The sequence below is a fragment of the Notolepis coatsorum genome (genome assembly GCF_963971535.1).
Source record: "Notolepis coatsorum genome assembly, chromosome: 1".
Taxonomy (NCBI): Eukaryota; Metazoa; Chordata; class Actinopteri; order Aulopiformes; family Paralepididae; genus Notolepis; species Notolepis coatsorum.
Genome location: NC_140165.1, coordinates 62,857,045 through 62,869,005, shown reverse-complemented (window position 1 = coordinate 62,869,005; position 11,961 = coordinate 62,857,045).

Here is an 11,961-nt window from a genome sequence, read left to right as displayed (position 1 = left end):
CCAGGGGACGGAATCATCCTCCGCCAGCGTCCGTGACCAACGGGTGATCTAATTGACTCCCGCGGGCGATCGAAGAACACCAGCGAAGAAGGAGAAGATGATTTCCTACGTGGACTGTCTGAGCCCCGAGCCCGCGGGGACGTCCGGCCGCTGCTGGACGAGCGTCTCCCGGGACGACGAGGACGAGCTCCTCCCGTGCAAGATCCCCGTCGTCCTGCAGCCCAAGACGGAGGGCAGCCTCAGGCGCCGCCTCCTCAGCTCCAAGATCTACCACCAGCAGCAGAGCGGCGGTGGCGCCGTCTGGAGCGCCACCAAGACCGTGCCGGCCGACAGCAGGGGCCCCCCGCGGAACCACTCGCGGGCCCCCCGGTTCTCTAGCTGCGGCGGCCCTGCGTTCGGGCCCCCCCCACCGGGCCCCCCCCACCTCCGGCAGGCCCAGCAGTGGAGTCGTAAGCCCAGCTTCCAGGGGGTGCTGCCGCTACAACACGGGCCCAGCCCACTGACCACGCCCCACTGTTACCCTCCGCCACACCACCACTCCGCCTACTACTCCTCCTTTGACCTTCGACCCTCGCCCCTGCCCCCGGAGCCCCGTCCCGGGTACATGGTGGTCTACCCTCCCCCCGGCTACGACCATCAGGGACCACGTTTCAGGGAGCCGGAGGCCCCGCCGCAGTACAAGTACAAGCCCAGGACCGGGGTGCTCCGGCTGGGGCAGAGGCAGGGCTTCTCCCCCCTGAGGCTGAGGCTGCGGAGGTCCGAGCAGAGCGCCACGCAGAGCACCCCTCTGCTGCAGAGCGAGGCGGTGTGGCAAGGTACAGGTCTCTGGGGGCAGAGGAGAGGTAGAGGGTGTGTGTGTGTGTGTGTGTGTGTGTGTGTGTGTGTGTGTGTGTGTGTGTGTGTGTGTGTGTGTGTGTGTGTGTGTGTGTGTGTGTGTTTACTTACGTGTGTGTGTGTGTGCATGTGTGTGTGTGTGTGTGTGTGTGTGTGTGTTTACTTACGTGCAGGGGTGTAAAAAGTACCCAGAAATTATACTTAAGTGAAAGTATGGGTACTGTCTCAAAATCTGACTCAAGTAAAAGTCAAAGTATCTGGCTAAAAACACACTTGAGTAAAAGTAAAAAAGTCCTACTTTTAAATGTACTTAAGTACTAAAAAGTTAAAGTAATATATTTTTTTTAAAGGGATAGACCAGGGGTCTCAAACTCATTCCATCGTGGGCCAAGTTTTCATTTTAACTATACAGTACATTGCACCAGGTGAGTTAGTTGAAGAGGTGAGCCAATTAGTGAAATCATCAGCTGGTGTTTAGGCAAGGCTGGAATGAAACCAAGCATACACTCTGCCCACAATGGAATGTGTTCTGCGATAGACAATGCTGAAATGAAAGAACAGAGGACACTTTTTTTGCATTAAAATTATTTAATGCACTTCTCCATTGAAGGTAAACTAACATGGACGGCATTCACATCACAGCATGAATAATATCACAATATTAAAGACCGAATACTGTAGTATCCTGAATAATATGACAATATTAAAAACAGAATGGTGTATCCTGAATAATATCACAATATTAACCACAGCATACTGGATTATCCTGAATAATATCACAATATTAAAGGCAGAATACTGGACTACCCTGAATAATACCACAATATTAAAGACAGAATACTGGAGTACTCTGAATAATATCACAATATTAAAGGCAGAATACTGGACTACCCTGAATAATATCACAATATTAAAGACAGAATACTGGAGTATCCTGAATAATATCACAATATTAAAGACAGAATACTGGAGTACCCTGAATAATATCACAATATTAACCACAGCATAATGCGGATTTTGTACTCCAAGTGAATGTCGTTTAAGGCACTGGCCAAAACATTGAAAGTATGGTAGCCCTTCAGTCTTCTGCAGGCAAGTGCAGCAGAACGCCTTTCAAAGCTTTCAGTGTCGATCCAGTGAGCGGTTACCCCAATGAAACTTCTTCGTCGGGCTGTCCAGCAATCTGTTGTTGTCGTGATCCATTCAACTTCACTCATAGCAGCAGTGACTTTCTCTTTCATGGTTTGAGCAGCTTTGCTGATCTTCGAGCGGACAGTGAGCCTCGTAATGACGTTAGTGCTTGGTCGAAAACCATTTATCAGGTTTTTGAATGATGGCAACTCAACAACACTATAAGGTTGGAGTCTTGAACTATGTATTTTTTATGTAGATAGGGCCATGGATGCTCGTCTTGTCCGTCCACGCCATCGCCGACCGTTTCGTCCTCTTCATCACTCATTGTGGCCATCTTCTATGGCTTGTCACTCTGACTCTATTCTTCTGATAACAGGTGTTTAATCAAATATCCCCGCTTTCTAGTCATGCACAAGGACCAATCAGCATGGGTATGGGCGGGTTCATTTTCCATTGATGGGGATTTGATAGGCTGTTTACCTGCGGTCACAGGATTAATAACGTTAACGTTAGTTTGGCCAGATAAACAATTCAAATATACTAAAATGGTTGGACCTGCAAGATTTGTACTTTGTACTTTGTAGGTCTGCATTTTAAATGTAAGGAGTAAAAAGTATGTTTTTTTTCTCTGAAATGTAATGGAGTAAAAGTACAAAGTATACAAACCTAATAATACTTGAGTAAAGTACAAATCCCCCAAAAAAGTACTTAAGTATTGTAGCGAAGTACAATTACTCAAGTACTTTACACCCCTGCTTACGTGTGTGTGTGTGTGTGTGTGTGTGTACTTACGTGTGTGTGTGTGTGTGTGTGTGTGAATCCATGTCAAAACCCTAGTCCATGGTGACAGAGAATGGTTAGCAGGGATGTAAAAAGTACCCAGAAATTATACTTAAGTGAAAGTATGGGTACCATCTCAAAATCTGACTCAAGTAAAAGTCAAAGTATCTGGCTAAAAACACACTTGAGTAAAAGTTAAAAAGTCCTACTTTTAAATATACTTAAGTACTAAAAAGTAAAAGGGATTTTTTAAAGGGATAGACCAGGGCCCTCATTCATCAACGTGCCTTACGCACAGATATGTGCTTAAGCTGTGCGTACGACCATTTCTAAGCAGAGTGTGGGATTCATCAATTTCAACTTGAACTTGACTTCGTGCTTATATTTACGCACAGCTCGGACCATGCGTACCTGGCGCCCGTTGGTAGAATATATTATTACAACAAGGAAATGAGCTTCTGTGCATTAGTTTCAACACTGGCATGTTCTGTATGAACCGTAATTCATTATAGTTCATTGTAAAATAGCAACAGTAGTGTAATTATGGTCAAAACCCTATAAATAGCATTTGGAATAATAGATCTTTCTCTCAGAATGAATGCAGCATGGTTTATATAGCGTTATCGGAATATACGGGGTGTACTGACTGACTGCGCTCCGCGTAGCTCAACTCGTTATTATTTTGCGCACAGACCGCAGAAACACGGGAACGTTTTGATTATATTTAAAAGGCTTTACGTTAAACGAAACAAGTGGAATTTCGAAGCTGTAAGCAGAATACAAGTCATATGAACACCCACGATATAGTGTTCTTCCCCCTTTTTACTGTATAAGAAAGAATAAAAAACGCATTGCAATGACACCAGGGTGTATGTGTATTACAAAACCCTTGCAATAACAAACATAGTGGACAGACACAACATATAAATATGATGATGGAATTCATTCAAGTCCTCTAGTCTCCACCCTCGGGTCTTTGCCACCGGCACGGTCCATCGTGATATTGGAGATGGATCGAGCAATAGACTGTTACTGTAGCTGTCAAAGCTCCATCACAAATGCAGTTATGTGAATAGAAAGGGATTCCACTCAGTCAATGTTGCGATGCGCATTTGCCTGATACATGTTGTTGCTGCATGCCGGGAGGAAAGGCATGCTGCATGTTTTCAATTCATTAAATAAAACGGATACTTTTTGCAAGGGTTTACTGACTGTCATACAAATAATCAACCAACTACATACTGTAACTTTTCAGTGCACGTTCTTATTTACATTGTGACAACAGCCTTGTGAGTTCCCGCAGTGACCCGCACACAGACATGATGGAATTCAAGTTCATGTTTGTATTGATCACATATAGGCAGGCTACACATGGCGTATCTGCTACATCATACATGGCAGTAAGATTCATTGTTCTTGTATATGCTCTCGTATTATTGTTTATATAGGCTACCCAATACTGACATCAAAAATAGATTGTATGCCTCTAGAAATCATCAGCAGCAGGTAGAAAATTTACGGAAAATCCGTCGCGATTTGGAATAAAATTGAGGAGAACTTTAATCCCTGGGTATTAATCAAACAAAACGGAAAAAGGCAGTCATATTCCAGCACGGTCTTTATTAGTGTTTGCGCTGCCCATGCAGCAATGGTTAATATATATCATATCCGACATCACCGTACGTGTACACGTCTGTCAGCCTGTCTCATAACACGCTTCCCTCGGTTTAGTCCATTCTTCCACATTTCATGGGGGTGTCCATTACCGTATATGGTTAATCGGGGCGGTTTTGGTATGCAAATACGTGAAAGTGTGCACGAGCCTCGGCGCAGGGCCAAGGTGATATTTATCATGACAGGTGTGCGTAGAACCTGCGTACGCACGTGTGGTAAATCCCTTTTTTTTGTGCATGCACTGATTCTAAATTCTGTGCTTACGTGTGGAAATAGAACATTTTCTACGCCACGTTGATGAATGAGGGCCCAGGGGTCTAACTCATTCCATCGTGGGCCAAGTTTACATTTTAACTATACATTGCACCAGGTGAGTTAGTTGAAGAGGTGAGCCAATTAGTGAAATCATCAGCTGGTGTTTAGGCAAGGCTGGAATAAAACCAAGCATACACTCTGCCCACAATGGAATGTGTTCTGCGATAGACAATGCTGAAATGAAAGAACAGAGGACACTTTTTTTTTTGCATAAAAATGATTTAATGCACTTCTCCATTGAAGGTAAACTAACATGGACAGCATTCACATCACAGCCTGAATAATATCACAATATTAAAGACAGCATACTGGATTATCCTGAATAATATCACAATATTAACCACAGCATACTGGATTATCCTGAATAATATCACAATATTAAAGACAGCATACTGGATTATCCTGAATAATATCACAATATTAAAGACAGCATACTGGATTATCCTGAATAATATCACAATATTAAAGACAGCATACTGGATTATCCTGAATAATATCACAATATTAAAGACAGCATACTGGATTATCTTGAATAATATCACAATATTAAAGACAGCATACTGAATTATCCTGAATAATATCACAATATTAAAGACAGCATACTGGATTATCCTGAATAATATCACAATTTTAACCACAGCATAATGCGGATCTGACTGTCTATTCTTCTGATAGCAGGTGTTTAATCAAAGATCCCCACTTTCTAGTGTTGTACAAGGGCCAATCAGCATGGGAATGGGCGGGTTTCATTTTCCATTGATGGGGATTTGATTGGCTGTTTACCTGCGGTCGCAGGATTAATATAGCGTTAACGTTAGTTCGGCCAGATAAACTATTAAAATATACCAATTAAAATGGTTGGACCTGTGAGATTTGTACTTTGTACTTTGTAGGTCTGCATTTTAAATGTAAGGAGTAAAAAGTATGTATTTTTTCTCTGAAATGTAATGGAGTAAAAGTACAAAATGTAATGGAGTAAAAGTACAAAGTATACAAACCTAATAATACTTGAGTAAAGTACAAATCCCCCAAAACAGTACTTAAGTATTGTAACAAAGTACAATTACTCAAGTACTTTACACCCCTGATGGTTAGTTAGTTATGCTCTGTGTGTGTGTATGTGTGTATTCATATTCATATTCAGACAACTTTATTGATCCCACGTGGGGCAATTCATATTATTTGTAGCTTCACGAGTAACAAAAACAACAAACAACAAAAACAAAAACATCTCAATGACAGCACGGCAACAACAACATTCCAGTAAAAGAAAAAAGTGTATGTGTGTATGTGTTTATGTATTTGTGTATGTATGTGTGTGTATGTATGTGTGTATGTGTGTGTGTGTGTGTGTGTGTGTGTGTGTGTGTGTGTGTGTGTGTGTGTATGTGTGTGCAATTTAACATAACGTTAGTATACTTTCTGAATGCATAAAAAGTATACAAAAGTATACCAAGTATAGCTTTAGAAAATATTCTATAATAACAGTGTCTGTATCTCTATAGCAACAGTGTCTCTATCTCTATAACAACAGTGTCTGTATCTCTATAACAACAGTGTCTGTATCTCTATAGCAACAGTGTCTGTATCTCTATAGCAACAGTGTCTGTATATCTATAGCAACGGTGTCTGTATCTCTATAACAACAGTGTCTGTATCTCTATAACAACAGTGTCTGTATCTCTATAACAACAGTGTCTGTGGCTCTATAACAACAGTGTCTGTCTCTATAGCAACAGTGTCTGTATCTCTATAACAACAGTGTCTGTATCTCTATAACAACAGTGTCTGTATCTATATAACAACAGTGTCTGTATCTCTATAACAACAGTGTCTGTATCTCTATAACAACAGTGTCTGTATCTATATAACAACAGTGTCTGTATCTCTATACCAACAGTGTCTGTATCTCTATAACAACAGTGTCTGTATCTCTATAGCAACAGTGTCTCTGTCTCTATAGCAACAATGTCTGTATCTCTATAGCAACAGTGTCTCTGTCTCTATAGCAACAGTGTCTGTATCTCTATAACAACAGTGTCTCTATCTCTATAGCAACAGTGTCTCTGTCTCTATAGCAACAGTGTCTGTATCTCTATAACAACAGTGTCTGTATCTCTATCGCAACAGTGTCTCTGTCTCTATAGCAACAGTGTCTGTATCTCTATAACAACAGTGTCTGTATCTCTATAGCAACAGTGTCTGTATCTCTATAGCAACAGTGTCTCTGTCTCTATAGCAACAATGTCTGTATCTCTATAACAACAGTGTCTGTATCTCTATAGCAACAGTGTCTGTATCTCTATAGCAACAGTGTCTGTATCTCTATAACAACAGTGTCTGTATCTCTATAACAACAGTGTCTGTATCTATAGCAACAGTGTCTGTATCTCTATAACAACAGTGTCTGTATCTCTATAACAACAGTGTCTGTGTCTCTATAACAACAGTGTCTGTATCTCTATAACAACAGTGTCTGTATCTCTATAACAACAGTGTCTGTGTCTTTATAACAACAGTGTCTGTATCTCTATAACAACAGTGTCTGTATCTCTATAGCAACAGTGTCTGTATCTCTATAGCAACAGTGTCTGTATCTCTATAACAACAGTGTATGTATCTCTATAACAACAGTGTCTGTATCTCTATAGCAACAGTGTCTGTATCTCTATAACAACAAGTCAAGTCAAGTCAAGTCAAGAGTTTTAATTGTCACGGCATACAGGTATACAATGAAATGCGGCTGGTCTTGCCCGTGACGATGTGCAATACAGTGGTACAACATATAATAGAATCCAATAAAAATACAGTGGTACAACATATAATAGAATCCAATAAAAACAACAGTGCAATAAACAGGTAACATGGTGTGCCATCTCGGTATCTGTACATAGTATTTACAGAGCATATAGGACATGCTAGGTAGCTTTAGTAGTGCAATACACTGTTCCTGTTGTTTTACTAATTTAAAGTGGCCTTTCCTCTGGCCATAAGTGTGCGTGTGTGCGGCATGAGTGTTAAAGTGGCTGCTAGTGTGTGAGCGTGCTCAGCGTGCGTGTCTTGTGTGTGCTTGTGTGTGCTTGTGTGTGGATAGTTCAGTTTCTGTGTCTCTCAATGTTCATTGTTCAAGGCTGTGATGGCCTGGGGGAAGAAGCTTAGCCTAAGCCTCTCCGTCCTAGTAGCTGGGGTTCGCAGGCGTCTGCGAACAGTGTCTGTATCTCTATAACAACAGTGTCTGTATCTCTATAGCAACAGTGTCTGTATCTCTATAACAACAGTGTCTGTATCTCTATAACAACAGTGTCTGTATCTCTATAGCAACAGTGTCTGTATCTCTATAACAACAGTGTCTGTATCTCTATAACAACAGTGTCTGTATCTCTATAGCAACAGTGTCTGTATCTCTATAGCAACAGTGTCTGTATCTCTATAACAACAGTGTCTGTATCTCTATAGCAACAGTGTCTGTATCTCTATAACAACAGTGTCTGTATCTCTATAGCAACAGTATCTGTCTCTCTATAGCAACAGTGTCTGTATCTCTATAGCAAGAGTGTCTGTCTCTATAGAAACAGTGTCTGTATCTCTATAGCAACAGTGTCTGTATCTCTATAACAACAGTGTCTGTATCTCTATAGCAACAGTGTCTGTCTCTATAGCAACAGTGTCTGTATCTCTATAGCAACAGTGTCTGTATCTCTATAACAACAGTGTCTGTATCTCTATAACAACAGTGTCTGTATCTCTATAACAACAGTGTCTGTATCTCTATTGCAACAGTGTCTGTATCTCTATAGCAACAGTGTCTGTATCTCTATAACAACAGTGTCTGTATCTCTATAACAACAGTGTCTGTATCTCTATAACAACAGTGTCTGTCTCTATAACAACAGTGTCTGTATCTCTATAGCAACAGTGGCTGTCTCTATAACAACAGTGTCTGTATCTCTATAGCAACAGTGTCTGTATCTCTATAACAGTGTCTGTATCTCTATAACAACAGTGTATGTATCTCTATAACAACAGTGTCTGTATCTCTATAACAACAGTGTCTGTATCTCTAATAATAATAATAATAAATAATTCATTTAATTTATATAGCGCTTCTCAATAACCCGAAGTCGCTGACAGTATCGGGAGCAGGAGTACAAACAAAGAAACGAAAGCAAAGAAACAAAAACAAAAACAACAAAGAAACAAAAACAAAAGGAACATGAGACCATGGGGGGAACAGGGGAGACAGCCTGATAGCACAAAAAAAAAAGACTGGAGACAGACATCAATCAGGTTGGAGGGGAGGGGGGGTTTTAGGGGTGGGGGGGGGTTGAAGGCAAGGGAGAACAGGTGGGTTTTGAGGTGAGCTTTGAAGGTAGAGAGTGTAGGGGAGTCTCTGATGGACTGGGGGAGGGAGTTCCAGAGTCGGGGTGCAGTGCGAGAGAAGGCCCGATCTCCGAAGTTTTTAAGCTTGGATGTCGGGACAGTGAGGGAGGCAGTGGAGGAGGACCGGAGGGAACGGGTGGGGTGGTAGGGGAGAAGGAGATCAGTCAGGTAGGGGGGGGCCAGGCTGTGGAGGGCTTTGAAGGTGAGGAGTAGTGTTTTAAAGTTAATGCAGTGTTTGATCGGGAGCCAGTGGAGGGAGTGGAGGACAGGAGTGATGTGTTCGCGGGACCGGGTGTTAGTGAGGAGGCGGGCGGCTGAATTTTGGACCATTTGCAGTTTATGGAGGGAGCGGGAGGTGATACCAGTGAGGAGGGAGTTGCAGTAGTCCAGGTGGGAGAAGATGAAGGCGTGAATGAGGGATTCAGCAGCGGGGGGGGAGAGGCAGTGACGGATTTTTGCGATGTTGCGGAGGTGAAAGTAGGATATTTTTACGATGGAGCGGATGTGGGGGTCAAATGAGAGGGTGGGGTCAAGGAGGACACCAAGGTTGTGGACTAGGGGGGAGGGGGTGATGGTGGAGTCGTTGATGGTGAGTGTGATGGGTCCGGATTTGGTGAGGGTGGTTTTGGTGCCAATGATGAGAAGTTCAGTCTTGTCACTGTTCAGTTTGAGGAAGTTGTGGGTCATCCAAGTTTGGAGTTCGGTGATGCAGGATTCGATGTGACTGAGGGGTGGGCTGTGGGGGGATTGTGTACTGATGTAGATTTGGGTGTTGTCAGCGTAACAGTGGAAGTTGAGGTGGTATTTACGGATGATGTGACCAAGGGGGAAAATGTAGCAGATGAAGAGCAGGGGGCCAAGGACTGAGCCTTGGGGGACCCCCTGTGTGACTGGGGAGGGGGAGGAGGTGTGGCCGGAGAGGGAGATGAATTGGTGTCTGTCAGTGAGGTAGGAGGAGAACCAGCCAAGTGCTGTGCCCTCAACACGCAGTTGGTGCATGTAACTGAGGGGTACAATTCCCTGACTGTATGGTTAGATATGATACTTACTACCACTACCTCTTGTACTTTAGACTCTGGCCACCCAGTACTAGGTATAAATAATTATGATAAACACTCCCACCTGATGAAACGGATCCAACACAAATGTACCAAGTCGAAAGTCTGCGTTTAATAATAATACATAGCAAAAGGTATGTACAACGATCACTTAATTACATTTATGATTTGAAATAGTATGCACTTTTATGGCAAATGAGTATTCGTAGGTAGATCAATATCGAATGTCCAATCTCTGATTGCGCAGGAAGCAAATATACAACCTGGAATATTTAGGGAACAATAGCAATGATACTTGAATGATTATATAGCTGGATACACTAGGGGAAGGTTCCGACTGCTTGTAGGACAGCTGGAGGGGGGGGGGTAGAGTCTGGCTGTATCCCGTCTGGCCGAGGGTATCCTGGGAGAGCCCACAGTCGTGCGACCTGGTGCCCAGCGATCCTCGATCCACAGATGAAAGCAGTTGGACTCTCTGTGGCCGGCGTCCTCCGGTCCACGATGGAGAGACGTGAGGCGACCTCGTCGTGTAGAGCGTCTTCTCACCTGTCGTCCTCTCCGGGGGGGGTATTTCCAACACACCGCAGTGTTGGCCTTTATCCATAGAATAATCAAAGTACTCAAAGCATAATCCAAGCCGGGGAAGGCTAGCCGTCGTCGGTAGAATAATCCAATATACAGGTCCACTCGCTCTTTGGCCTGGAGCTCCTCGGGTGCAGCTTCACGTGGGGTCAACCACCCTGGATAAGCGTCCAGCTGATGCCCGAAACGATGGGGGTGCTGATTACTATAGAACTCTTACCGCACGAGGCACTACATATGAATAGACTATTATTAGCTTAATAGAATACGTCCAACTCGACGATATAGTGCCAAATATGACTATTCAAATATTAATATACACGATGTCTCAATGCCGATACTGGGCCGAATTGGCCTTACTGCCCACACGTGGTTCGCGGGGAGGCTTTTGCGTCTGTCACTCTGTTGGAGGGTAAGGAACTGGACTAAAAGAAAGCTCTACTTTAATAGCGCAGTATATATACGCACTATGAACAAATAGTACCATTAGTGGTGCGGTAGACATATTCCTACGCGGAACTAGGACTTGTCCATACATGTTGAGCGGTACGATTGAACCTGGTCTGAGGGGTATGGCGACCTGGCACCAAGGTCTCGTCCAATGGTAGAATGGAGACTATTATGGGATGTTCAGTAGACTAGAAGGGATATTCAATGCATATTGTACAAGGAATATACAAGGGATATCAGGGGATATACAAATACAATTAAATATATATAAATAAATATATATATTCGGTTTAATCTGATCCTTCAGAACAGCCGCCCCCTAATTGGTCCCAACCCAATTAGTTAAGCAGAGACAGATTAACCGCACTGTCTACCACTCAAGGGTTCGCTGTAAGGGTCAGTCAACTCACAAAGTCATAGGGTCATGGTCATCATCGATTGTGTCTGGGAGTCGGGGCAGTTCTATGAGCCTCGCCACAGGACGGGTGTAAATGCGCCCCTGGACGAGTACTTCGGCTGCTCGGACCTTGCCATCGGCACCGGTGATCACTTTGCTTACGCGGCCAGCCGGCCACATAGCTCTGGGTAGTGACTGGTCAATAATCATGACGACTGTTCCTTCCGTCAAATTGTCTCTCTCTTTTACCCACTTCTGGCGGGTCTGTAGAGACGGTAGGTAGTGCAGTAGGAAACTGCTCCAAAACTTGTCGGCTAATACTTGGCTGTACCTCCACATTCGTCGGCCGTTCGCTTC